Here is a 27,476-nt window from a genome sequence, read left to right as displayed (position 1 = left end):
AATCAACATCAGCAAGTTATTAGCAGAAATCACTGCAGGTGGAGTTTTGCCTGCCTGATTCTTGTTCATGAAAAAAAAAGGGAACAGAGAAGAGATTTGCATCTCTTTATGCGATACCAGAGGAACAAAGCTGGGAACACACAATGAATCTTATGAGATTAATTAAACAAAAAAAAGCTGATATGGTATAGCAGGTATCAGGAAAAGAGATGAGAATCTAAAGTCTATGAAAATCTATCCCTCTACTGAAAAGTTCAGTTTGTGGCACTGAGGACCAGATAAGAGAAAGCTTCTTTTTAATCTCTTGTCTAAGGAGTGAGTCCTGAGAACTAAAATAAAATGCTTAGAGAAGAATGCAATGATTAGCAGCAAATATCAGCCCTGGGATCTAATTTCATACAATATAAGAAATTATAAAGAACCAAGTATTTCAAGGCATGCCCAGAGTGTATATTCTTCATTAATAAATAACTGTAGCAAGTTCCCAAATATCTAGGAGAAGGGAGTATGGTTTTTATGGTAGAAGGTGCTATATTTAATAATCTCAAACAACCCTCCCCTAACAAATTTGATTACAGAAGCCATAAAAACTGTTCCTTCTCTTCCTAATCCTCCTTTTTTTGCAAAATATGCACGCACAACATCGTCATATTCTTACACCAAAAATACATTGCACATATGCCAGTACACCCACACATAACCACATGCTCCTACCCCAATCCACACATGCCACAGAGAGAGAGAGAGAGTGTGTGTGTCCTTGGATACACATTTACTGAGATCCACAGATCTATTAAATGGGACTGCGTAGTGGAAGACTAAAATTAAAATCTCCTCAATCTTCATTTTCTTTGTGTGTGTTTTTGAACTACAGTTCTGGGAGGTTTTCTTCAAATCAACATGGGTAAAAGTATGGACCTTTGGTATAATCCTCTAAAGCACAGGTTTGAGCAATTTATTATAATGCTCTTTACCATGGATCACACTTGTTAATTTATCTGCATGGGCCAACGAGAAAGCAGGGACTTGGGTTAAAAATATGGCACTGGATACCTATAAAATGTCAGATCATACTGTTTTCCTATTGGTGGTAGTCTGATAATCCATGCAGACAGGTTGAGTGCTCCAGAGGAAATTCTCTAGCAACTGCATTTTTCATACACCACATGGTGCCTTCTGAAAAGAGACACATAGAGGTGATTAGCTGTAGATAGAATTCCTAACCTGGATCAGATTAGACTGGATTATCAGGCTGGTTTATTATTCTGGTGTTAATTACAACAAACAATCCAGAGGGTTTTTGCAGAGAAATGTGCACCATTATGGAAATGCCTTGTTAGATAAAGATAAAATCGTTTCCAACACAGAATACACCAAAGCCTGAGAGTCACTCATTGCCTTCATACACACATCCCATTATTAATAATATTCTCTCTTTTATCACTGCAGAAAGAGTTGGTTAGCAGTGACTATCAAAATGTCAAAGCAAGAAGGTAGTTGGGGAAGGGTATTCAATCACTAGCTCTGAGGACCCACTGCATCTTTGTCATAGCCCCCACAGTTTTGCTTTGTTGCATCCCACCTGTCCCCACTGTCATTGGGAAGCAAGATAGAGAGGGAAGGGGAGAGAGCATCACTACGGGGTTGGGGGGGGGCTCAGACCACACCAGGTGACACTCCAGAAGAGAGGTGACACTCAGCCAAGCGCACCACCTCCCTGCCATCTGCTGTTCTACTCATGAGCATGTAGCAGCAAGGTAAGGGGGCATGACCTTTTGGCCCTGGCCCCAGAAGCCTCACCTCCCACACAAGGTGACACCATGGATAGTGACAGCCACTGCTCCTTATTTCCAAGTTTCTCTTTTGTCAACCCCAGCTGATAGTTAAATATTTCCTCCCAATCTCCACTCATCCTCTTTCTCACTCTCCCCACCCTGTCTCCATCTCTTACTTAAATGTCTTCTCCTCACCTTTCTCCTTCTCCTCTCTCCCATGCCTCCTAGCTGCAGTCATCTTCTCTCACCTTTCCTAGCTCCCTCACTTTCTCTTGTGAACTATTTTCCTGACACCTAGACACACAAACTTTGGTTACATTTATCTTCTCCCTCTTTCAGCATCTTTCTTTCTCACTCACATCCTATTCTCCAGCTACTTTTATGATCTATTCTTTCTCTCCCTCTCCTCCTCCTCCTCATCTTTTCCTCCTTTGCTGCCCCACCCAAAAAAACTGAAATATGACTGGGATATGTGACATTCTAAGCATATTAAATTTGATGAATCCAATTAAATTCAAGAGGGTTTGCAACTGAAGTTCCAGTACATGCAAGACAAGATTTCCCTGTTGGATTGTCAGCATCAGCATTTCCTCCTCTCTAATATATTTGCTACTTATTAGTAGCTTTATTAAGATTATTGTCTGGGGAGTGGTGAGGGGGGATTCCACTACATATTTTAAGAAAATATGGCATGTGAGAGGCATCCATTAATGGGAACAAACCATGAAAAGTAAAGTTTGGAAAACTTGCTTTTTTGCTTGCAAAATTAACTACTCTCCTGTTAGTTGAAACCATTAGACCTGATCCTACTCTGTGGGGCAGCAGAGAACAGATCTGGCCACTCTGCTCTGTGACAGCCCTGTAGGTTTTTAAGGAGTGTGATCATGTCAGCCCTGTTTTCTTTGCACCAAAGCTGAATATGCCCAGCTCCTCCAACCTTTCCTCATATGATTTGTTCTCCATACCTCCGTATCGTCCTCATTGCCCTTCTCTGAACTCACTTCATCTTGTCTGTATTCTTAAAATAAGGTGCACAGAACTGAACACAGTAATCCAGATGAGGTTTAACCAACACAGAATATAGTGGAACTTGGAAACTATGCTTCTATTAATGCAGGTCACTATATTTTCCTTCTTTGCTGGAACATCACATTGCTAGTTTATGTTCAATTTATCATCAACAATAATCCCAAGGTCCTTTTCGCATGTAGTACTGCTACTATTCCCCCATCCTATACCTATGCATTTTGTATTTAGAATAATAGAATCATAGAGTTGGAAGAGACCGCAAGGGCCATCCAGTCCAACTCCTGCCATGCAGGAAATCTAAATCAAAGCATCCCCGACAAATGGCCATCCAGCCTCTGTTTAAAGACCTTTAAGGAAGGAGATTCCACTACACTCCGAGGGAGTTTGTTCCACTGTCGAACAACTCTTACTGTCAGGAAGTTGAGGTGGAATCTCTTTTCCTGTAACTTGCATCCATTTGTGGCCTAAGGACAGAATTTTGCATTTGTCTCTTTGGAATTTCATTTTATAAATTTCAGTGCTGTTTTCTAGTTGATCAAGGTCCTTTTGAATTCTTTTCCTATTTTCCAATGTGTTAGCTACCTCTCCCTGTTTTGTATCATTTGCAAAACTAACGATTCCTCTCAGCCCTTCATCTAAATCATTGATAACAATAATGAAGAGTGTCACCCCAGGACAGAACCCTCTAGCACCAATGAGACCAAGAGATCTAATCATGCTGATTTCCCAATTTACAGCTGTTTTGGTCCTAATTTCACACCAATTGAAAGAAGAAGGCTGGATGCTGGTGCAGGAAAAGGACAAAAGATACTGCAGTGGCATCCTCTTTTGGTGCCTTGTATCTTTTAAGGTTAAATAGACACTGTATCCAGATGAGAACTTGGCACCAGTTCCAATGCATGCCAACCCACTATTTTTATTTTCCATGCATTATCACAGTTTCTGTGTGTGCGCTCTTTAAAAACTGCTAGTCAGCAAATACAAATGAGTAGATATGTGCCTATCTTGCAAATGGGCAGATGGGTGTGTGGGTGTGGATGTTTGTTTAACGCGGTGTTTTCGACCCTTTGCTTACAACAAGCAAATACCTGCAGGGTTTATTGTTTCTGGCGGTTGTCCACAGCCTGGCAAGCTCTCCAATTTCATATTCCTCCTTCTTTCTGATTATAGAGCCTTGAGACAGGCAAATTACCTTCCTGTGATGCTGTGCTCCCAAAATTCCCCCTCCTAGTGCTGACACCTAAAAAACCACAGCCCCAGAATGTTTAGTTTGCTAGTAACTTTAGAAATATGCAGAAACTTTCCCCCATCAGTGGGGCTAGGTAGGTCAAAAGTACCAGCACATCAGTTGACACCTTGCATGGAAACTCTGAACCTTATCAGCAATGTTGCCACTACCTTTACCATTCTGCTCAGGAGGTAAGATACCCATGCCAGAATGTTCTTATCCTAACTATGCCACAGATTCTATGGGGGCACTGAGAGTGAGCCCTTGAAGCCAGAATTGCCAAAGTGTGTGTGCCAGCATGGCAGCCACTTCCTGCCACTCTTCTTAAGCTAATCAACCCAAAATCAGCACCAGTGAAGGTCAGAGGGGACAAGCAAAGGATGAGGTGTTCCTGCAGGCTTTGTCCCAGAGGATAGCACTGCAGAATGAAAATGAAAAAGCTGGGCACCAAATCAGAAAGAGAGAGAAAGAGATGAAAAGGGCCAGGTGAGTCCTTGGCAAAAGCAAAGGTAGAGAGGAAAGGCTTCAGAGAACAAAAGAGAGCAGAATGAGAATGCCAGTGACTGTTGCCAAGGAAAGTGGCAGAGGGAGCGCCCTCTCTGCAAGAGTAAGGAAAGCAGGAAGAAGTGTGGAGTTTGAGAAAACACTGCAAGGACACAAAGGGCTACCTTAAAAGTCTTGTTCCAGTAAGGGAATTTGGTGGAAAACTCTGCTAAGGAAATGGCCTTGATAAGGGTGAAAGCACAGTAAGAAGGAGTGTGAGCTTCAAGCTGGGCAGGGTATGTTTTGAATCTCACCTCAGGCAATCAGCTCATTAGGTGGCATGAATGAAAGGGGGAACCTTAACATCAGCAGCAGCACACACACCCTTCCATGGTATTTTAGGACCAAATTTGGACAGCAGACCTTTGTGATGTCACAAATGTGAGGCAAGCAAGAGTTGAGAACAAGCTAGAAGTGCTTGTGGGCTGCTTGACAACACAAACAGGCCAAGGGGAATGCAGGTAAGTGAGTCCAGAAGTTCAATAAAACCTAGTGAGTAAGATGGGGATTTTTTCATGGCTGGCTGGTGGCAAAATATAGCAACTGCAGTGACTGCTGAGATTCCCACCACACAGACCTCCCTACTGCACATGTCATATGGAGGAGTTTTGTCAGACCCTCCATATGAGCTAGCACACAAGGACTTTCCCTCTGACCATGCACTTCTCCCTGGCTTTGTGCTACAAGACATCTTACAAGCCATTATGCCAGTTTCATATCCTCCAACTGTCTCGATTTGGCATGAACAGTCCTGATTGTCATTTCACTTTTTCTGTTATTCTTAAAATGCTCATTTTTCTCTCTTCTTCCCATTTTCCCCCTTTGTCCTCAACCTGCTTCAGTTGTTGAAAACTGAATTCAAAGTACAAAAACAGTTTGCACTTAATTAACTCAGCAGCAGACAGAGGAGAGGATGGGGAGAATCATGCACTTCCCAGGAGGTTCAGGCAAAAACAAACTGCTGCAGCATCTCATAGCTTGTATGTTCTTCCTTAGCCACTTTAGCCACTGGTGGCGAAACGTCAGTATGAAACTCTTCTAGAACATGGCCACATAGCCCAAAAACACCACAAAAAACTATGGATGCTGGCCATGGAAGCCTTCAACTTCAATTTAACTACTTTGACCACATTCTAATGTTTCTAGACTATTTTAATCTTTGAAATGTTGAAGTGTATGTTGAAGCTGTGAATCAGTGGGGGGAGGGGGGTCAGGCTTTAAAGCCAGCTTACACACAAATACCATACATCCTCCTCTTCCACTGCTGCTTATCCTGAAATTTGTCTCCCTGCATGGAGACCTTGGTGTAGTGGAGACTTCACTTCAATAAATGCCCTGAGATGCGTGGCATCCCCACCCCTGGTGTCACCTGGTGTAGTGAGGAGCTACCAGGGGAGGGGGTGGGTGGCAGTGGTCAAAAGGGCACACTCAGCCCTCTCCTTCACCTCAACAAAGCCAGGAGGGGTGCAACGAGAGGAGGTCCTGATCAGATGTCACCCCTCTTCTGGGGTGTTACCTGGTGTGGTCTGAATCCCCTCCACCCTAGTGATTCCACTGCCTGAAACCTGGCAACTCTAACTCAGGGACAATATATGCATGACTTAAATTGCTTGTCGAGCAGCTACACCTGTTTTCTGATTATGATTATTGTAAAAAATATTCAGTGCAGAAAGGATTTTCATAATGTGGGAAGTGGGACATTTTCATCAGCATGCAAGCAGGATCAGAAAGAGTTGACCCTCTACCCACAATCCCAGTAGTCTGTAATCACAATGAAAATCATACACATATCTTAGACTGAGTATTAAAGGAGAAAATTAATACTGTTTCTGCTTTGTACTTTTTCTTGAGAACATTACTTGTCTCTTGAGTTGGCTGTTCTTTTATTTGTGAATCAGAACAATTTATGGCAACTATTTTGTAATGGCACCCACATCGTTTTCTCAAAAATCTGGATGCGCCTGCAGGCCCTAAAAGGGTGGGACTCTGGTACTAAGATGGATGGCATCAATAATCACCATCCTTGACTGGGTCCTTGGTGCTACTGGTTTCCAATCCAACAGCAATGCCTGCTGAAGACTTTACTTTGCCCTCTAACAATTGCAACCATCCTCTTTCTTTTCATGAAATTGAAATCCTGTCTTCTCAATGCACTGTGAGGCTAAAAAAAATGGCTACCATTAAAAGACCTCCAACATTTCACAGATGAAAACTAGGAAATGTGTGGCCAAGCAGCATTAGAGTGTGGTCAAATTGTGGCCAGACAAAAAGAGAGCAAACATTAGCATTGAGGAATAATATGCAAAACTGTTATTTTAGGTGGAGAAACCTTGGAATTTATATATTGAGTTTAGGAAAGCCTAGGAAAAAAGGGAAAATGCAATTAAATATAAACAAAAGCAAGTCTTCTCAAAATTATAGCTCTCTTCTTCCTAATCTACTGTATGAACTTTGTATTCATACTTGCCTCTTCTGTCCAATGCACATTAAGGATCAGACCACAACCCAGCATCCTACACCTTCCCTGCTTAACCTACAGGATGCTTCTTAGAATAAAAATCAGATGGGGGGATTATAATCCAATGTTTTTGCTCCAGTAAATGGGATATAATTAGTTAAAAAAGAAATAGTTGAGGGGAAAACTACTGGCCTTTTGGAATATCTCACTTCTCAGTCTTGTACACATTTTCCTAGGAATGAATCCCATTGAACTCATTAGGATTTACTTCTGAGTAAATAGGTGTATGATTCTATTGTTAATATAAATAGGATATTGTTCTGAAGAAGAAAAAATTCTCAAAGTAAGTAAACAATGAAATCTCCCTCAGTCTTTGACCTCTGCTTGTTACACTTTTTCCCCCTGTTACAGTCTAACAATCTGCACTGGCACACACAGAAGATTGGTAAATCAAAAGGAAGAAGTGGAGAGAAGAAAAACAGTAAACCTAAGACTTAAAAATATAAAGTTTATGCAAATTTCAAGGCCCATCCAGATAGATTGAAAAAAATAGGAAGTCCTTGGTTTTGTTCCTGTCCTGATTTTTGTTTGTTTGTTTGTTTGCCTGTTTTGAGGTCTTCATCAATCTGAAATATTCCCAGAGAAGCCCCAGTATTTACAAGGACTTTTTATTCTCACTCTCCAGGTCAGTTTAAATTAAACCAGTATTTCCCAAAAGTGAAATGTACTTTTCCATGATAAATGGAAATGTACCTTTCCTTGGGATATGTGTGCAAGAGTGAGACCAGAGACATTCTAAAAAACCATCATGTTTTTTTCAACTGTAACTTTACTGAGGAAGTAGCCTCAGGATTACAAAAGTTCATGCTGCCAGCTTTTTTCTTTCAGTTGGTGCTACAAGATCCCTTTCTACAGTAGTGTATTTCTGTTATCCCAGAGCTAGCTAAGTATATTGCTGCACTACACTCCTATAGTGCTGCTATTCCACTTTTACTACTCTGGCTGCCTCCTGTTGCATTCTGGTTTTTGTAGTTCAGTGATGCCTAAGAGAATTCTAAATGCCCCTCCTTAAACTGCAAATCGCACAATGCTAAATAAAGCCTGAATAATAATTTAAAAGGTCTCCATGGAAATTGGTGAAAGGCAATTTCTGAAATATTGCATGAATCTAGATGTGAGATATGATCCTTGGGAGAAAAAACAGGGAGGGGGGGAGCCAGGGAACCCTGGAATATTTTTTTAAAAGGTTTTGGATGCAAAACCATGAATAAGAACATAAGCTCAAACGAAAAAGAATGGGGGGGGGGGGAACTGGAGGAAAACATTCTAACCAGGAATGTTTTTTTGCAATATTGGACCTATTTTAGGAAAATTAGAAGGGGGTAAATAAATATATCTGTGAGAGAGAGAGATTGAGAGAGCACTTGGTGCACATTTCAATGGGTGCCATAATTCAAAGGGGTTCTTTTCAAAGAAAGCCTTGCTTAATTGGCAGGACAGCTGAGCTCCTCTTCACTGGCAGACCTCCCCTGCTTTTTACAATGTGTTAATTCCCTTTCCTTACATCCTGTCACACAAGTGCAGGATGTTCTGTTCCAAAGCTAAATGAGGCTGCAGCAGTTTGCTTCTGCCTTCACCTACTGGGAAGGGCAAGACTCTACCCCCTCCTTTCCTCTCCCTCCTGCTGAGTTAACTGACTGCAAACTACTTTTGCACTTTGCATTCACATTGCAGCAACTGAGTTAAGGGGCCTTATCACACGAGGGGTTTTGCAGCTCATATCCGGAGTCACTGCGGGTCCAGCCATGTGTATTCACGTTATAACGTGATGTATTATCAGACATGATTGCTTTCTATGGGGGGGGGGTTCCGAGGCAGATCCACAGTCACTTCGGAGTGACTCCTCATTTTTGTGAATTCGCTAACAAGCAAATTCACAAAAATTGTTTCCAAGCTCACTTCGATTTCACTTCCAATTGGTCTGGTGTGGAAGATCACCCCGATCTCACCCCTAGTGACCCCCTACCACCTGTCCCATCATCCCTTGCCTGCTCCTTCATCCGGATCTCGCCCCCAGTGACCCCTTGCAAACATAAAGGGGAGAAAAACGACACCTTTTTTACTTTCGGGAAGTTCCAAAACTAAAAAGGTGTCATTTTTCTCCCCTTTACATTCATTTTATTTTCACATTATTTCAGGTTTGCAGAAATGTCGTGTGATAAACCTCCAGCATTTGCAGGTTTTTTCTACCTTAAATCTACTTTAAATCCCATTTCTTTGAGGGATTCCTCTAGTGTGATAAGGTCCTAAGAAGATACTGTAGCTACTGAAGGACCATTGATCTCTCAGCTATGCAGCCAGCACTGGGTTCTAGCCCATTTCATCTCCTGATGTTCTAATGTTTATTTGCTGTGAATATTTTTTTAAAAATATGGTACATTCTATAAAAAATGTAATTACTCACCTGCTGTTTGAAACAGCATGGTCCATTTTACCACCTCATTCCCTACTTCATACTGCCTTTCTCTGTGCAGTGAAGCTGACTTAGTGCCAATGTCTCAGCCTTGATTTGCCTCCTGTCTTGGAGATTTATGCTCTCCACAAAGTATGTCTCTCTAGTCTGCCTCATAGCCTAAACTAACCTGGACCAACAATCTGCCTGATTTCATGACACGGTATCTTTGATAAACCCCAGGAAAGTAAGATTAATTCAAAACTCTCTCTCCCTGCCTCATGATAGACCAGAAGAAGGAAATAGAACAGACTCTGCAAATTACACTATTTTTAAGGCATTAATTGTTCTATGACTATGATAGAAATTGCTAATTTAAAGCCTTACTGCTGATCCTGGTTGCTCCCATTCTTTTATAAGCTTTTCCAAGGCAGGGGAATCTGCTGAAGCTGCTTTTTAATCTTTAGCTTATTCCTGAGTACAGTGGTACCTCGGGTTACTAAATTAATTCGTTCCGCCGCCGCTTTCGTAACCCGAAAAGCCTTCGCAAGCCGAAAACCCATAGGCGCTAATGGGGAAAAGCCGCGATTTCGTGTGAAATAGCGCCGAAAAGCACCAAAAAATTTTTCGTAACCCGAAAAAACGTTCGTAAGCCGGAACAGTTTTTTTGAATGGATTTTTTTCGTAACCCGGAAATTTCGTAAGGCGGCGCATTCGTATCCCGGGGTACCACTGTACTATAATCATATGCCTCCCATCTCCTAGTGCTAAATCTTCATACTGTATAGCATTTCACACATGATATCTAAGACTTGTGTAGCTGAACAGCATCAGAATGCAGTCAAAAAGTTGTGGCCAGGCCACCAGAGGGCAAAAATTACTAATGAAGAAAGATATACAAAATTGCTATTTTAAGCAGAGAAACCTTGCAATTTAGAGTTTAGGAAAACTGGGTAAACAAAACAAATGAGCCTACTGGGAAAGGCAAGACTCCATCTTTCCTCAACTCTCCCTCCTGCTAAATTAACTGAGTACAAACTATGGCAGGAATGTTGCATCAAGAGACATTATGTAACACATACATATGTCTCCATAGCTACATTTCCTGACCATATCTCATTGTTGGAGAGCAAAAGGATTCGCAGAGAGAGGGCATCTAGATATTTTCCTGTAGGTGGATGTGCTTCAACAGGAATCTGCAGGCACCTCCACAGATCCTCAGGAAGCCCCTACAGATGATGCCCTTGAGCACACTCAGCTACAGGAAATGGATGTAACTCCACTGATCCCCCCCAACATAGAGTGGGGGCTGCATCACTTAATGGTTTTATGCGATTTGGTCAGTAAAGAATTCCAGCCTGCATATTGACCAAAAAGTAGGTAATGACAGCTTAAGTTGGACCTACACTATTGTAACTAACAGAATGCTAGACCACTTTTACACTTTGGACTCAGTTTGCAGGAAATGAGGTAATTCCAAGGACAAAGGAGGAATGTCAGAGAAAAACAGTAACGTTTTTAAAGCAGCTAAGAGAGTGGAACAGTTGAGGATTAACTGAGGCCATCCCTGCCAAACTGGCACAGTTAGACGATATGAATCTTTAGGTGTGTAATGTTTGTGATAGAGCTCTTCTTTGATCCAGGCCACATTTTGGAGAATGTCATGGACTAACTATAGGTAATCTACCTCCAGTTTTCGTTTTGGGTGTCTGGGAAACTGAGGACAGTTGGCACGTGGTCTTTGACCAGGAAACAGCCATAGAATAATAAAGTGTGCATCTTTTAGATTTGGTGTAAATTTGAATGGTTCTTTCCCAGAGCTTTAAGCCTCAAAACACAACAGTTATGACAGTTATTTCTACTTCTCTGAAATGAGACACCAAATCAACTAAGCTTAAGTTTGGTTCTGTTTAACAACTGCAACCAGGTTGCTGGGATAAAATGACAGGTGGCTAATTCTTTGGGAAGCTTAAATTTAAGCACACCTACCTTTGCACAGGATCTGGGCTGCCATCCTGGGGAGAAGGCACCCAACCTCTATTCAGGAATTTTAAGACTCTGATGCTGCAAGCACAGTGGCTTCAAAAGCTAATGTCATCGCACTGTCAGAGCCAGCATGATGTAATACTTTGAGTGCTGGACTAGAACTCCAGTAGACCACGCTCTGAATCCCACATTTAGCCATGGAAATCCACTGGGTGACCTTGGGCATGTCCCAGATTAGGAAGGTAAAGTCAAACTACCTCTAAACAAATCTTGCCAAGAAACTCCTATAGTATGTTTGTCTCAGGATTGCCATAAATTAGAAACAACTTAAAAGCACAAAACAAAAAGAACCAGAATGTACTTCAAAGGAGAACCTGAATCTCAGTTCCATTGAATTGCTATGATTTGGGTTATGATTTTTTTAAGCCTGATTCTTTGATGTTCTGTAATTCATATGGATACAGAAGATACTTGTAATTTCATATATAAAATGTGAGTTTATTATTATAAAGCAACAACAATCAGATTATTTGAAAGGCTGAGAGTTCTCACAAATACTTAAAGGTTTTTGCTCTACATAAAATATTATATTTATTATTAGGAATATTTGTTGTTCTTTCCTTTTGTTACTACTATATTCCATGGTTAGAACCACACAAAGTTAAGAGTTCTGTTGTCACTGTAGATTGGGGGAGATGGTTGGAATACATTCCTGTTGTGGGACACACAGGTAAATTTGGATACCTAGGAACTAAAGGTCAGATCTTGCACATTCAGATGTCCAATAGAGCTAGCCCTATCCTTCACCCCTTGTATGATGGATTACAGGGATATCCAGCTGGCCTCTGTTAGAAATGGAGTTACCTTGCTAGACTAAAAGTCCCTGATGCAGCAAGTTAGTTTGTACCTTTTGGATAAGAGTTTATTTTCCTATAACCCCAGGAACACCCTGCTTTATCAGTACAAGCAAGTTCCCTTCCTGAGGATAGTGGAATTTTATTAGTAGGACTTTGAAAATGTGAAAAATGTATCTGACCACCACCCATAGTTCAAAGGAAACACCCCAACATAGTTTAAGGGAAACATTTTCAAAAAGCTGACAGGCCTTAAGATCATAAATATGAAATTAGAAGAAAATGATATCCTTTCATATAAACAAATGGAAAAATCTTCCTTGCGCTTTTTGGCTCCCTATCTCTGTTATAATCTCATTTTCCCTTTCCCTCATAGTTGTTCAAGTGTGCATTTTGTCTGAGTCTTCTGCTGTTAAGAGCACTCAGTTCTAATTTTCATCATTATACTGGAAAACTAGACAGTTGCCATTATTTCAGTTTAAAAAAACAACAAACAGAATTTTTTTAAAAAACCACCCTTCCCTAATGAGTATCCCGAACTATAAGCTTTTGTCCACAGTAGTTCTCAGTTGGTGGAACTTCAGATATTTAGGACATCACCTCCCAAAGGTCCAGTCTCTCAGTGGTAAAAAATTCTGGGAGCTCACATGTCTGGTGAGCCAAGCATTAAGAACTACTGCCCTAGAATACTGTTGTTGTCTCTGGAAAGCCCGCTTCTTGTTTTCTGACTATAGATTTCTCCCCTCTGTGTAGTCACTTTGGTGTGCAAACTGCATTCTGAAATATGTAGGACTGATAATAAAATATGGGCCTTCCACTAAAAGAAGAGGAAGATGTGCTATCTCTTTTTAATCAGTGGTCAGTTGTTTACTTTGTTGCACCTCTGCTACCTATTCTTCTCATCCCCACATGATCCACAACATGCTTTATAGATGCCGACAAGCCTGTGGGGCTGGGGGCACATAATTGATCTGTTTCCTATGGAGTCCATCTGGTTGCATAATAAAACACCTTTCAGAACCAAGTCTGGCTTTGCCTAGCTCTTTCTTGACTGAACTTGGCACAAGGGTAGCCCGGATCTTAATTAAACCTTATCTACAGATACCCAAAAAAAATTGGCAAAATCATACCCTCCATCAATCAACATGTTTTTTTTAGAATATAGCAAAGTCTTTGACTGCATAGATTGTGAAGGTTATGGAACACCCTTAAAGACATGGGAGTGCCTCTAACAATCTAAGATATGCAGACGACATCATACTATTCACAGACCTAGAACAACTGCTAAGGAAGATCAAGGAAGAAAGCACAAAGGCAGGGCTACTGCTGAACATAAAGAAAACAAAAATAATGACCACAAATTCAACTTAGATAATGAAGAAACAAAAACACTAAAAGAGTGTTGGACTGTATTAAAAAGATCAATTTACAGGACCTAAGCAGACAGCAAGACTTGGAGATGTCTTATCCACAGGGTTGCCATAAGTCAAGATCAACTCGAAGGCGATTAACAACAACAAAATACTCTTCATGTTGTTGTGTGCCTTCAGGTCATTTCTGACTTATGGCAGCCCTATCATGGAGTTTACTTGGCAAGATTTGTTTAGAGGATGTTTACCATTGCCTTCCTCTTAGGCTGAGAGAGGTTGGCTTGTCCAAGGTCAGAGTATTCTGTAGATCAGCACTATCAAATCACTATACCACACTAGCTCTCATATCCTCTATAGTCCTATGAAAAGGGCTAAGGGGCCAATTATATATATCATTGTCCCCTTAGCCCTTTTCATAGGACTATAGAGGATATGAGAGCTAGTGTGGTAAATTACAAGGGGGAGATTGATTAGATAGATAGATAGATAGATAGATAGATAGATAGATAGATAGATAGATAGATCCCATTGTAATTTGAGCACTGGGAGAACTCTTTGCATTCCAGTAAAATGTGCAAAAGCTATGCAGACCAGGGAGGGACACCAGATCTGAAATCAGCATGTGTTGGAATGTACCAGAGAAACTTGTCCTTAAGCTGCTTCAAACATAATTAATTTACCAGAAAGATACCACTATACATTGCAGTGAAATTGTGTGTGCATGTGCAGCCAATGCAGAAATGTTTTTCGACAGCATGTGTACCACACCTTCCAATATTTCACAGATGAAAACTGGAATATGTATGGCAGGCAATATCAAAATGTGACAAAACTGGCAAAAGTTATTAATGAGAAAGAACAGACAAGCCAGAAGAGGCTGCAGGAGTTTGCTTTTTCCTGAGCCTACAGGGAAGAGCAAGATTTCATCCCTACTCTCCTTCCTTCCCTGCTGAATTAATTAAATGCAATCTACTTTTGCACTTTGGACTCAGTTTGCAGCAGCTAAAGGGGAAAAGTGGGAGAAAGAAAGGGAAACCAAGGCGCTTTCCAGACCGGCACTTTGCGACGGCCTGGATATGTGCTAGGGTTGCCTCGGGGCATCCTTTACAGAAGCCCTGCAACCCTAGCACATACCTGCGGCATGATAATGGCAGCGCCCTGTATACATGGGTGCCACCGTTATGCCGTCACGTCCACGCAGCAGCCAAAGAGCATGGTGTGGATGTGATATGCTTGCGCCGCTGCAAGGCGCTTGTGGTGCCCTTTCAGCGGTGCCGGAAGGAGCTTCAAAACGGAGCTTCTTTTTGCCATGTGTATCGCTGGCGCAGCCTTTACACGGCTGTGCCAGCGGTACGGAAGAGAAAGGGGCCAAGCAGCCCCTTTTTTCTCTTTCCCCCCAGCTGTCAGGGTGTCCTTGGGGCATGAAGCCCCAAGCCCCAAGGACACCTCTTTCCAGCCCCAAGGACACCCCGTTTTGCCGCTTCCCCGAGACCTGGAGAAGCGGCGGATTGGGGCCTCTGGAGCTGCCACTGCAGATGCCCAGGCCCCGATCCGGCGGGAAAAGGGGCGGGTGCAGGCTGCCTCAAAGGGGCGGTCTGTATCCCGCCCAAGACATTTTAAAAGCAGCTGGAAAAAAGTAGGATGAAAGAGGATTAATCAGGACTGTCCCTGCCAAATCAGGACAGTGTGAGAGTGTGATATACACCACAATGGCAATGGGTCCTTGGGGTATAATCTCTATGGGCCCATACAGACAGGCCAAAATAAAGCTGCTTCGGGTCACTTTGGAGGCATGTTGTTTAAACAACACACACATTTTAAAAAGCCAGAAGCTGTGCCAAAGCTGCGCTCCAGTCCTTAGGCCTGTCTGTACAGGCTCTACATGAGCAAAATAGAAAGCTGTACATTTGCCTTCACATCATATGTTTTATTATACACCAGCCTCACTCAACCTGGTTCCCTTCCAGATATTTAGAACTACAACCCCCTTCAGCCCTAGCCACCAATGCAATAATCTGGAAGGATGGGTTTGTAATTGTACACAGAACAGTTCCTTCACAGGAGTGCTATCTTAAATGAAGCAAGTCATGTGTGAAGCAGTTAATGAGCACAGTATTGTGCTTGATGGGGAAATGTTCAAAAGACAGGCCTGAGAGTCCCAGTGGCCCTCTGTAATCTTGCTTAATGGCTTTTGGACTCAAAACAAAGGTGATTGGATCAGCAGAAAAAGAAATGTCAGCCAAGAAAGCAGAAACCTGGAACAATGGGGTGGTGGAGAGGCAGGAGTACTCTTCTCTCCACACCCCCAAATCAAGAGAAAAGGCTTCCATTTTGTTCACTTTGCTTTGCCAGACATGAACAGAATACACACAGTATCCTGGATCCCTCCCCACACTTCCTCCTAGCAGTGCACATCCAGTCTTTATTGCTTTCTGCCAAAAGCTGTGTTAGAACAGGCAGGTGGGGTGATGGAGGAGAGCTCATCATCAGCATTGCAAGTCTATAAACTTAAAGCACTTGGCATCATTTTTGTTGCGGTATGTGTGGGAGGGGAAATGGATGGGAGGTTGATGTAGTCATGACCTTAATGACCATCATTACAGATTAAATTCATGATCTAGCCAATGCAGGGGCATTGTTGGCCTTACTACATCACAAGTGATAGGAGGCAGAGGTGAAGAAAATACAGTCCATGGACCACATGCACCTTCCAATCTCATTTTTGCTCTCCCACAAGGCCCTCAAGTGTCTCATTACTGTTGCTACTTTCACTTTTGTTTCTGCATCCATTTTTATGGTGTTCTCATTAGCCCCAGTCCTATGTTTTTAGGATTCCCATATTTCAAGGTCTAGACCACCACCATTGGTCCTCAGAGTGAGAAGAGGAATCTCAGGGTGAGAACATCAACTTGAAAATTGTGTGTGTTTGTGTGTCAATGGTGTTTATCACACGGAGATTTTTGCAGCTTAGATCCGGGGTGACTCCTGGTTCAGCTATGCGAATTCACAGTCTTATGTGCATGTTTTATCACACCTGGTTGCCCTTCCATTGCCCTTCCGAATCGAGGGGGAATCGAATCCAAGGCAAGTCACGTGATGTGGATTCACACAAAGTGGAGTGAGTGCAAATTGTATTACCACACCAGTGCATACCATGCGGATTCAACTATTCGAATTGGGACCCTTGCACATGCTCAGTGGGGGTCTGAACGCATCATGAACCTTTGCACTTTCAGGGTGAAGGAGGGGCCACTTCCTAATTCCACTTTCACGTGAATGCTAGCCTCACATGAATGACAGCTCCAGGTTCTATGGGCTTTAGAGTCCCTTTTGGCACTCAAACTAGCACTCTTTTTCTGGGAGATATGGTCTGTTTTTGCAGCCATACAAGCAGCCTTCCCCAGCGGCATTGGAAACAGACGCTTTCCCCTTCCTCACCAGCATGTCTCCTGTCCATGTTAAAATGTGAATACATTAATTCCCCAGTAGCTCTCTGCCCTTTCCCTAGCGGCATCAGAAACAACCGTATTTCCCCTCGACAGCATTGGAAGCGGGGGGGGGGGTACCCAAAGTAAATGGGGCAAAATTGCAGCACAGCATCATGGAAAATGTGGGACCTTGGAGGGGGGTGTACCAAGAGCAAAGTTGCATTCCATACCAGACCAATTTGGAGTGAAATCAACGTGAGCTTGAATGTGAATTCTGTGAATTCACTTTTTACCAAATTCACCAAAATGAGGAGTCACTTTGGATTCACTGCAGAAGTGCCATGAAAGGAGCTCCCATAGAAAGGAATCGCATGTGGTAATACATCATGTTATCGCGTGAATTTGCATCGTTGGACCCGCAGTCACGTCGGATCAGAGTTGCAAAAACCTCCATGTGATAAGGACCAATGGAAACAAATACAAAATTCTGCATTTAGACCACAAAACCCATATAGATAAGTAAAAGTTGAGGGATACTTTGCTTGGCAGTACTACATGTAAAAAGGACTTTGGGATTATTGTTGATTATAAATTAAACACGACACAATACTAATGCTGCAACAAAGAAGGCAAATACTATTTTCACCCATATTAATAGAACCATATTTTCCAAGTCAAGGGAAATGCCTGCACTAGTCAGGCCTTATCCATATCTGGAGTACTGTGATCAGTTCTGGATACCTCGTTTTAAGGAGGATATAAACAAGTTGGAATGGGTTCAGAGAAGGGCAACAAGGATGATATGAATATGAAGGAAAAAACATGAGAAAAGGTTGAAGGAGCTGCACATGTTCAGCTTGGTGAAGAGAAAGAAAACAGAATTAATATAACTGCACTCTTTAAATATGTCTAGGGCTGTCACAGAGAGGAGGGTACAGGCTTGTTCTCTGCTTTGGCAGAGGATAAAACCAGTTCTAATGGTTTTAAGTTGCAAGAGGGTAGATTTTAATCGAACATTAGAGGGAATCAGTTGGCCAAGAGTGGTTTGGTCACTGAACCAATTGCCTAGAGAGGTGGTGAAGTGTCATTCTCTAGACATCTTTTAAAAGAGGCTAGATAGTTACTTGATGGGGATGCTCTGGCTGGAGATGCTGCAAGCAGCAGTTTAGACATGATGACTCATGGGACCCTTTCCAACTTTATGAGTCTATGATTCTATTTGTTAGACATGGTGTTTTTTATCTGAAAGGCAAATACTGTCAATTCTTAATGCACCATGCTTAATAGCACTACCAGAGGCTGTCCCCTGTAATAGCAGCAGGGCCAGCCTCCTTTGACATTGCAAGAGGTTGTCCTTAGGTTTCAGATTTTGGCCCTGTGGTCCTGACTTGGCAACTATAGGTACTCCCCATGTGCAAATCTGATGTGTGGAGACAGAAGTGGGCAACATTGCTGGTCTTGCCTCCAATATACTTTCTGGAGCTGGCCATGCCACAGAATGCCCTGTTTTCCTGCTGATGCTGGCATAGGGAAAGTCAGACTATAAAAAAGCTGCTAACATGGAGGCTTCCACGGCAATCAGAGCTCTTAGTTGAATAAGGCAAAGGCTCATCATCAAACATTGGTGTTGATCCTATTGGATCTCTCTGCAGCCTTTGATACTTTCGATCATCAGATTGTACTACTCTGGTTGGCATAACTGGGAAAACAGGGAATACTCTTCCTAGTTTAAATCTTTTTTGTTGGACAGTTCTTACACTGTTTCATTTTAGGGAGCTATACCAACAACCTTCCTTGTAACTGTAGGTGTGCCTCGTGGACCAGTGTTGTATCCCCATTCTTTTTCTCATTATATATGCTTCCCTTGGGTTTCTTATTTCAGAAGTGGGGTTTCCAATATCACATCTACACAGATGACACTTGGATCTTCCAGAGCTTTGATTCAATTGATGCTATCATGTGGAAGTCTGTGACAGACTGCCTGTGGAGTGTTTCTCTTTGAATGAACACCCACCATTTTAAGTTGAACCTGGATAAAACAGAGACCCTGATGTTTCAACCTGACCACCCAGTAGTCCCACTTCATGCCCTCCACTGTGTTTACAGGGTTAAGCACTGACCCTGTCTTGGTTGCCAGGATCCTTGGAGTACTGCTGGATGATCATCTCTCTCTGTGTGTGTGTGCCCCTTTTATCAGAGTAAATGCAAAGGCCTATAATTTCCATCTTTTGAACATCTGTAGGAGTCATAGGTTTTTGACCATTGAGACTGTTCATCTGCTTGTCCAGGCCTTGGCTATTTCATACCTGGACTATTGTAATAGACTACTGGCAGACTAGCCTTCCTGCTCTCTTATTCCTCTGGTTTTAATCTGGAACAGTGACATTCAGGTGGTTTTAAATCTCCCTAAATACTCACATGTCTGTTTTCCTCATAGATCCCTCCACCGGCTACCAGTTTGGGCCAGGGCTCACTACAAGCTTTTGGTTTTGGTACTTAAGGTCCCTCAGTACCTGGCAGCTCAGCTAGCTTGGTACGTTTCATCTAAGAACTTAAGATCTACAGGCAAAAGATTATTGGCGGTTTCACCAATGCATATGGCTCTGTCAAGGCAGTGAGCCTTTCAGGATCTTGTTCCACATTTTGTGGAACTGTCTTCCTTTGTACCTCCATATGAAGAATGATCTTACCTGTTTTTGGAAAAACCTTCCTCTTTGATTCACCCAGTTAAGCTGCTGAGTGTGCCTAAAGTTGCCAAAATGGATTGCCATATCTTTAGTATATTATAGTGTTGCATTGTTTTGCTCTTGAGTATATATGTCTGATGTTCCACGTTTGGTGAAAAGGGTGTTATAAATAAAAGTTTTTAAAAGGGGGGGGGGAGTTAATCACATGGAGCTTTCCCTATGCAGATGTCTGCACCAACACAAAAATATCCAGAGCAGAGCTTAGAAATAATAAATGACATGGAAAGCAATTACTAATACTTTTTCAGTTACTATAATTAGTTACTTTTATTGATTATCTAGGGACAGAACAAAGTTATATCATTATTACAGTACAACCTCCATATCTGCATGACTGGTACCTGTGGTTTCATTTACATGTATCTGAAAAAATAGTTTCTCTCTAGGCATTTTCTAGGTCCTCCAGTGCAATTCTGTGATATGCTTTTGACATGTGTTGACTATAGAGACTTAAAAATGCCTGGAGAGGTGCAACTCCAAGGTCATCCTCCACCAGAAGTCATTAATTTCAGTAGGGCTTGCTATTATCTGCAGTTTTGTATTTTCATGGTAAATCCAGGATACAGGGGATGCACTGTATTATTATTATAGTTATCATCATTGTTGTTGTTATTGCTCTTCACTGGAATCCTGTATCACATTTTACCTAATGTAACTTTAGGGCGCCTTCTTGGCGCAATGGTTAAATGCCAGTGCTGCAGCCACAATGTTGTGAGTTCTATCTCAGGGCTCAAAGGCTGACTCAGCCTTCCATCCTTTTGTAGGTCAGTAAAATGAGTACCCAGCTTGTTAGGGGTAATTGGCTTACAGATTGTAAACTGGCTATAGAGTGCTGAGTTCAATATTAAACGGTATAGAAATGTAAATGCTACGGCTATTGCTATTGCTATATATACTAAGATTAATAGCAGAGGTGCTAAGAAACCATAATAGTGCATTGCAAAGATGCATAACAGGACGCTGGCAAGAGTGCCTGGTGAGCATTGGGACCAGTGAACATCAGTGCACAATGCAGATTGGACACTTTATTAGCTCTTCTCTATAATAACATAACAGCAGCCCGCTATTGGATATGGGCATTACAAAACTGCCCAATTCTAATTCCTGCATAGCTAAGTCCATTTACAAAAATACAACAGAATTCTGGCTATTATTATTATTTTATTCTATTATATACTGCTTTTCTTCCAATAATGGGACTCATATTTAAAAACGGTGTATATTAAAAACTATATGAAAATTTTCATAAAAGTACTGTATAATATAAAAATTATTTAAATGACAATTCCACAATGTATGAAGCTAAAAAACATTCAAAATTCATTAAAAGACCATATACAAACCTTAAACATATGCAAACCTTATACAACATGTGAAGAAGAAAAAAGTAATTCAAAATTAATTAAAAGACCATCTATAAACCTTAAAAAGAACACGGATCATAATTAAAATCCCACTCCAGTCAATTTCTATAAGCCTGACAGTATCTGAATGTTTGACTTGCTGATGGAAGGAGGACAGAACCATCCTAGCCTCCCTATGGAGTTCCAAAGCCTGAGAGCAGCCACCAAGAAGGCATTTTCTCTTGTTCCCCCCAAACAAGCTTGAGAAGATGGTGGGATGCAGAAGAGCACTAATGGGCTCATAAAGGGATATATGGTCCTTCAAATAGCCTGGACCCAAGTCGTATAGTTTCAAAATAAGACAATGATGGGGAGGGAACATTATTATTTTATTGATGCAACGAAGTATATCTTCTAGCTACATTTAAAAACTGCTTTCAAAAGGCATTTTTAGGAATTGTCCAGCTTTTTTGTCAGTCCTATCAATCACCCAGTGTTGGTATTACAGTAGAATGACTGGACTGGGCCAGACTATAGGATCATTCTGTCAATCGACCATTGCCCCCAGTTACCAATGACTGTATTGATCAATTCCTTCAGAACAATGTTCTTGTTTTTCTTTTACTGACGAGGCGTAGTAAGCACAGTTGTACAGTCTGTCTCACAGCAAAATCTCCTGTGTTCTATGGCAAACAATGCTGTGGTTCCCTCAAAGACCAGCTGGTCTTTGTGTGGCATGCGCTTTGGTAAGAAGTGCTGCCTTGATGCATAAAGTGAACCAGTTGTGATTCTGAAGTAGCTTTTTTGTCCGCAAGAGCAAAACAGATGGCAAACAACCTGGCCACAATGAATCAGTCAGCTTCTATTTTACATACCTCACAAATTTGCAAATGAGACAATTTAAAAAAACATAAAATGAAAGTCACACAAACTAAGATGAGGCCATGCTCAGAGGCATGGTACTACAAAACTGAACAATTGTGCCAGAGGATAAATGGACATACATCAGACATTAGGAATGGGAATACACAAAAACCTGTGGGAGAACATTTCAATCTCCCTGGGCATTCCATCTCAGACCTCAGAACAGTGGTCATTGAACAAAAGAACTACAAAGGCAGATCCACAGACTACAGTCCCTCAACAATGGATTGAACAAAGACAATAGTTTCCTGACACATACACACACTTAAACACTATCTGACCTCATGGGGGTGCCCTACATTTATCTACTCCCCTCACCACAGGCTAGTCCCATTGCAAAACTAAATTTACCAGTTCATCTCCATGCACAAAGACCAGTTTCCTATATTTTGTGCACTAACGACCATACATCATTAAAACTGGACCTGAAACTTCATTTCCATATGCAAAAGATTTGTAATTTGAATTGACATCCTCACATACCAGTGACATATATATGACTGGGCCTGGCTTACACTCTGCCAAATGCATCTGAAGAAGTAGACTGAAGTCTACGAAAGCTCATGCTGCCAATTTCTTTCTTTCAGTTAGTCTGGTACAAATCGGCAGGAAGCACCATCCTGATGCCGATTCTAGGGTTCGGGAACATGCAGCGATCACACGCTCCCAAACCCTAGTCCATATGAACACTGCCATTATGGCATCCCACCATGATGACACAAGCGTGGTGCAGTGTCCACAAATTGTGGCGCCGCTCTCGTATCACCAATGCGCGACAGTGTGCCAATGGCGCACTCATTATGTCAGCCACGTGCACTTAAAAGAACCCAGTGGGGGGGATACAGATGGGTGGCTCCATGTTGCCCATTTTTGCCCCTTGTCAGCGTTGTGTCAACCACACAGCACAGCTTTGACACACTCCCTAAAAAGAAGCTGCCTACAGCGACTTCTTTTTAGGAGCGGCATAATGGCACTTGCGTGCCCTGATGCTACCACTTCCTGCAAGTGCCGTTTGGGCACACAAATGTATGTGCATCATCGTCGCACACCCCATGTGGGCGGGGCCATGGCAAGATGGTGCATGGGCAGCCCTATTAGGGCTGGGCGTGTATGGACGCCCAGTCCTAATGAGTCCTAAAATCAGCTTTTTCCCGTCTGTATCAGGCCAATTTTTCCAGGTTCTTTTTGGTGCGGAGGGACGCCGCATGGTTTGGCTGCTGCAGCATCCCTTGGAAGCAAAACTGGGCAGCTCCAGCCTACCTTTTTGTGATGGTCTGTCGAGCCCCTTAGTCTCAAAGGTGCTACAAGATCTCTCTACGTACTGATTCCTGCTTCTGTCAACAACCTTAATTCTACACTGCATCCTACGAATAGGTATTTATGTATGTTTATGACAAGACTAAAGAACATGCTAATCCACAGATGCTATTGAACCCCAGCTCCCATCAGCCCTAGTTAGCCTGGACAATGGTAAGGTAAGATGACAGTAGTAGATCATGCTTAGGCTAAAATCAAAAATGGGTTCACACCACAATGACATGGAAGTTAACAGACGCTGAAGTCTTACCGCCTGTGCTTCATAAGCAATCACACGCACACACACAAAGGCGTCCATTTATTCACTATTTGCCATTTTAGGATTCACAATTGATTAAAAAGAAATAATGGTTGAAAAGTGCATAATATATTTTTATGTCCCCCAGTATACTACAGTATTTGTATATGCTTAGCTTATTTTCACATAATGTTTATGCAGCTTCTCTTCAGTTTGTAGCAGTCAGTTCTTTTATGGTTTCTCATCACCTTGCAGGCTATGGGGTTTTTTTTTAACATTAAATAATCCTGAACATGTTCTCAGGAGGCAGGACAAGCAGCAATTCTGTGGGCTGCTTCACCTGGTCCTCCTGTATGTAGGTGGAAACAGATCTACATCCATATAATATAAGGTATGGGATAATTATTTTCTCCAAAGGCAGATTATATAAGATTTATCCCCTTTAAACAGTAGGAGATAAGACTGTTACCTTCATGTGGATTGCTGGCATCCCTTTATATTAAATGTATGATGTCTGAGGGAGACATACTCCTTTACCAATCTCATTCCTTTAACACAAAAAGTGTGAATGGGGTCTATATTTATCAAGAGCTGATGGAAACAGAAACTTCAGACCAAATTACAAAACAGCTGCCAGCTGGATTTCCAAGGCTGACTCCAGGTTTAAGGGCCCACTTCTAACAAGGTAATCATTACTGGGTTGTTATAATAATAATAATAATAATAATTTGTATTCTACTTTTTTACTCGTCTGGTAGTGGTGGGTCTGAGAAGCTGCCTGCATTATTGACTGTCCAACTCCCCGAGGGCCACTGAGTAAATCAGGTGCTCCAGAGTATTATGGCAACATCAACATGGCTGTTTATCTCATAGACCCTCCTGAGGCTTCCACAGCCTGAAAAGCCCATGGGTAAGCAGGAGGGCAGAAGAGGCAGCTTTTATCAGTGCCAGTGAGCCCTGCTAGGGCCTTTGAACCTTGGCAACTGCCTGGGGGTGTTCACCTTGGAGTCTTAGGTCTAATTTGCAGTGCAGAAATAATGCAGTTTGTCATGGCTGCTTGCTATGGAACTCTGGGATCTGTAGTTCTGTGAAATATGTAGCCTTCTCTGTCAGAGAGCTCTAGCACCACAACAAACTGCAAATCCCAAAATTCCACAGCACTGAGCCATGACAGTTAAAACAATGTCAAACTGCATTAGTTCTGCAATGCAGATTAGATCTTAGAGAAAGGCTAGGGAGAAACAGTATTGCCAATTTTTACAGTTCCTAATTAGGCAAGGCTTGAAGATTTGAACATACACTCATTTGCTGTAAGACTCTGAGACCCTCTGAGGATGGGCTAGATCGTACAGTAAGTGGCTTGGTAATACTTCCTATGGATCAGTGGGTAGATATACAAATATCCCATTCAGGAAACCTCCATGAAACTCCAGTTAAAACCAACTTTGAGATATCTCCTGTGATGCTGACAAGGAGGGGTGGGAATTCAGCCCAGACCTATTTATATCCACACAGGATATGACTGTCACCTCCTTGACAAAATGGATGCTAGTGCATTTTCAAAGGATGAGAAAACACCAGCCACTAAGAAATTTATCTGGGACATTGGGCCATGTTCAGAGAAACACAGCTCTGATGCCATGCCAAATAGCATTTGCTATATAAATGTGGAGCTTTTCCCCCTCAGAAGGAGTTGGTGTACAGTGAGGCTGCAAAATTGTCAGTGATACACCAAAATTAAGAGCTAAATCTGAAAGCTTCTTCTGTCTGGAGGAGAGGATATTTCCCTTCAGATTATTTCTTTTGCCCTGAAGCTAAGTGACTTCACCCAGCAGTACCTTCCCTTCTGATTTTTGCTTGAAGAAACAGTAGCCTTTTCTGAGTCAGACCCAGTAAGCCAAAATTGAAGCAGAGATTACAGAGCAATAATGCAGGAAAAATGGGATGTCTCAGCTACACTGCTATCAAGACAGTCCTGACCCATGGCCACACATTAAACCAAGGACATTACAACACCAGCAGAGCAATTCTGTCAGTTTTTTAAAAAGGAAATATATCAGCTTCAGAGTAGCCATTATTATATATCTTTGCAATTGCGCAACTGGGGTTGCTGCTGCCATTGCGCTCTCTTCCAGATTCCCTCTCAACCTTGCCTCCCTGCCCTATGCCCTAACCAGCATGCCTTTCAGATATTTTATTTTAATTTATTTTTATTTTAACCTTTTCATGCAAGTCCTGAGCTCTGCTACTGCAACTGATGTTTTAAAAATAAATAGAAAAATATATCTATAAAGCGAATCAGGCTCCTTGGGAATAGATAGTCGGGACAAGGAGAAAGGCACTGACACCACATGACTGCCAGTATTACAACTGTCCTAGCAGTGACGTTTCACACCCAGGTACTAGTGCGGCTGGGAGATCATTTATGGGGTTTCCCCATCAATGAAAAGGGAAGCCTTAACCACTTTGGGAACACAGTTGCTACAGGTCAGAGGCATTGTGGTGTGATAGTATCACCAAAGCTGCTCTTTCCTTCCTGCAATCATTTAAAAGCAGTGTGTAGTAATCTCCCTAATCACCACCACATCTATATGTTTGTAATGAAACCAATTCTGAAACTGGCACAGGGTCCCTTAGTTGGTTGAGCAGTTAATCACAGTTCCTGTCCTGAACTCAGCACAACTGCCCAAATACAGATCATATTAAGATGCAAGAGAGAAGGAAGAATGACTCAGAAGATGGTGAGAGAAGCAATCTACATGGGACCAGGCGAGGCAGTTTAATTTCCTGAAAGGACTCAGCTTTCAGATGTCAAGGATTGCTGTGCTCACATGACTGGGAATAGGATATGCCTGGCCCCAGAGCCTCTGATATTTGACAGGTTTCTGTTGCAGCAAAACATCATATTTGGTGCTATCTGTACCACACACTTGATCCTCCTGTCAGATTTCAAAGGACTCTGACAGGAGTGATGAAGAGTGCTTAATAACAAAACTGGGAAGATTCCCGCTCCTAGGGTGCAAATCTGCATGAACCACCCCCTCTTTTGTTCCCTTTTTTCTTTTGCCCTAATCCTATACATGTGAAGTAAAGCTATGGTGATTCAGTGATAATGAGGTGTCAGTTTACACATGCTCAGACTATTCCTTGTGTTTAATTCACACATGGTTACCCTATCAATTGAAAAAGGGGGAGAGTGACTATATTGATTCTGACAATGGGCCATGAATCAGATTAAGAACCTATAGTAACAAATATTCAGTTTCTAGTCCACACCATCCCCACCATAGCCTCTCCCTCATTCCAAGTTCTGTATAAGCAAAAAAGCCTACACTTGTGTGAGGCAACTATAGAACTGGGAACAATTACATTGGTCTACAGCTTCCAAAGTCCTTCAATGGCCATGTTGGGTGGAGAATTCTTGGGTTTGTATTATCAAAAGGAACTTTCTCTACCTATGACCAAATGATAAACCATCTCCATTACAGCCTACAGAAATCACTGTTATGCCTCCATCATGCCATTACTCATGGCAAAGATCTGTTCCATGCCAGGATTAGTTTCAAAACAGAAGAGGTCCAAGGGCTCAAGCTAGCTTCAGAGAGAATAACTTGTGACTGGGAACCTTCATTAATACTAAATGTATTAGGGGAGGCCATGTGTTTGCTGACAGATGAAGGAAATGAACTCTGCATATGATTAGAGACATTCCATCATTATTTTACCACTCCCAGAGTTGTACACTAGTATGAAAAGAAGATCTCATCTGGAGCAGAATCTTGGA

At 42.0% G+C, this 27,476-nt stretch overlaps 1 protein-coding gene across 1 annotated transcript in view; it reads right to left on the bottom strand.

Annotated features, from left to right (window-relative positions):
• Nucleotides 1-27,476, bottom strand: part of SPEG (striated muscle enriched protein kinase) — a 174,049-nt gene that overhangs the window by 145,418 nt on the left and 1,155 nt on the right.

This window comes from Sceloporus undulatus, chromosome 1 (genome assembly GCF_019175285.1).
Source record: "Sceloporus undulatus isolate JIND9_A2432 ecotype Alabama chromosome 1, SceUnd_v1.1, whole genome shotgun sequence".
Classification (NCBI taxonomy): domain Eukaryota; kingdom Metazoa; phylum Chordata; class Lepidosauria; order Squamata; family Phrynosomatidae; genus Sceloporus; species Sceloporus undulatus.
This window is presented reverse-complemented; position numbering and strand designations above follow the sequence as displayed.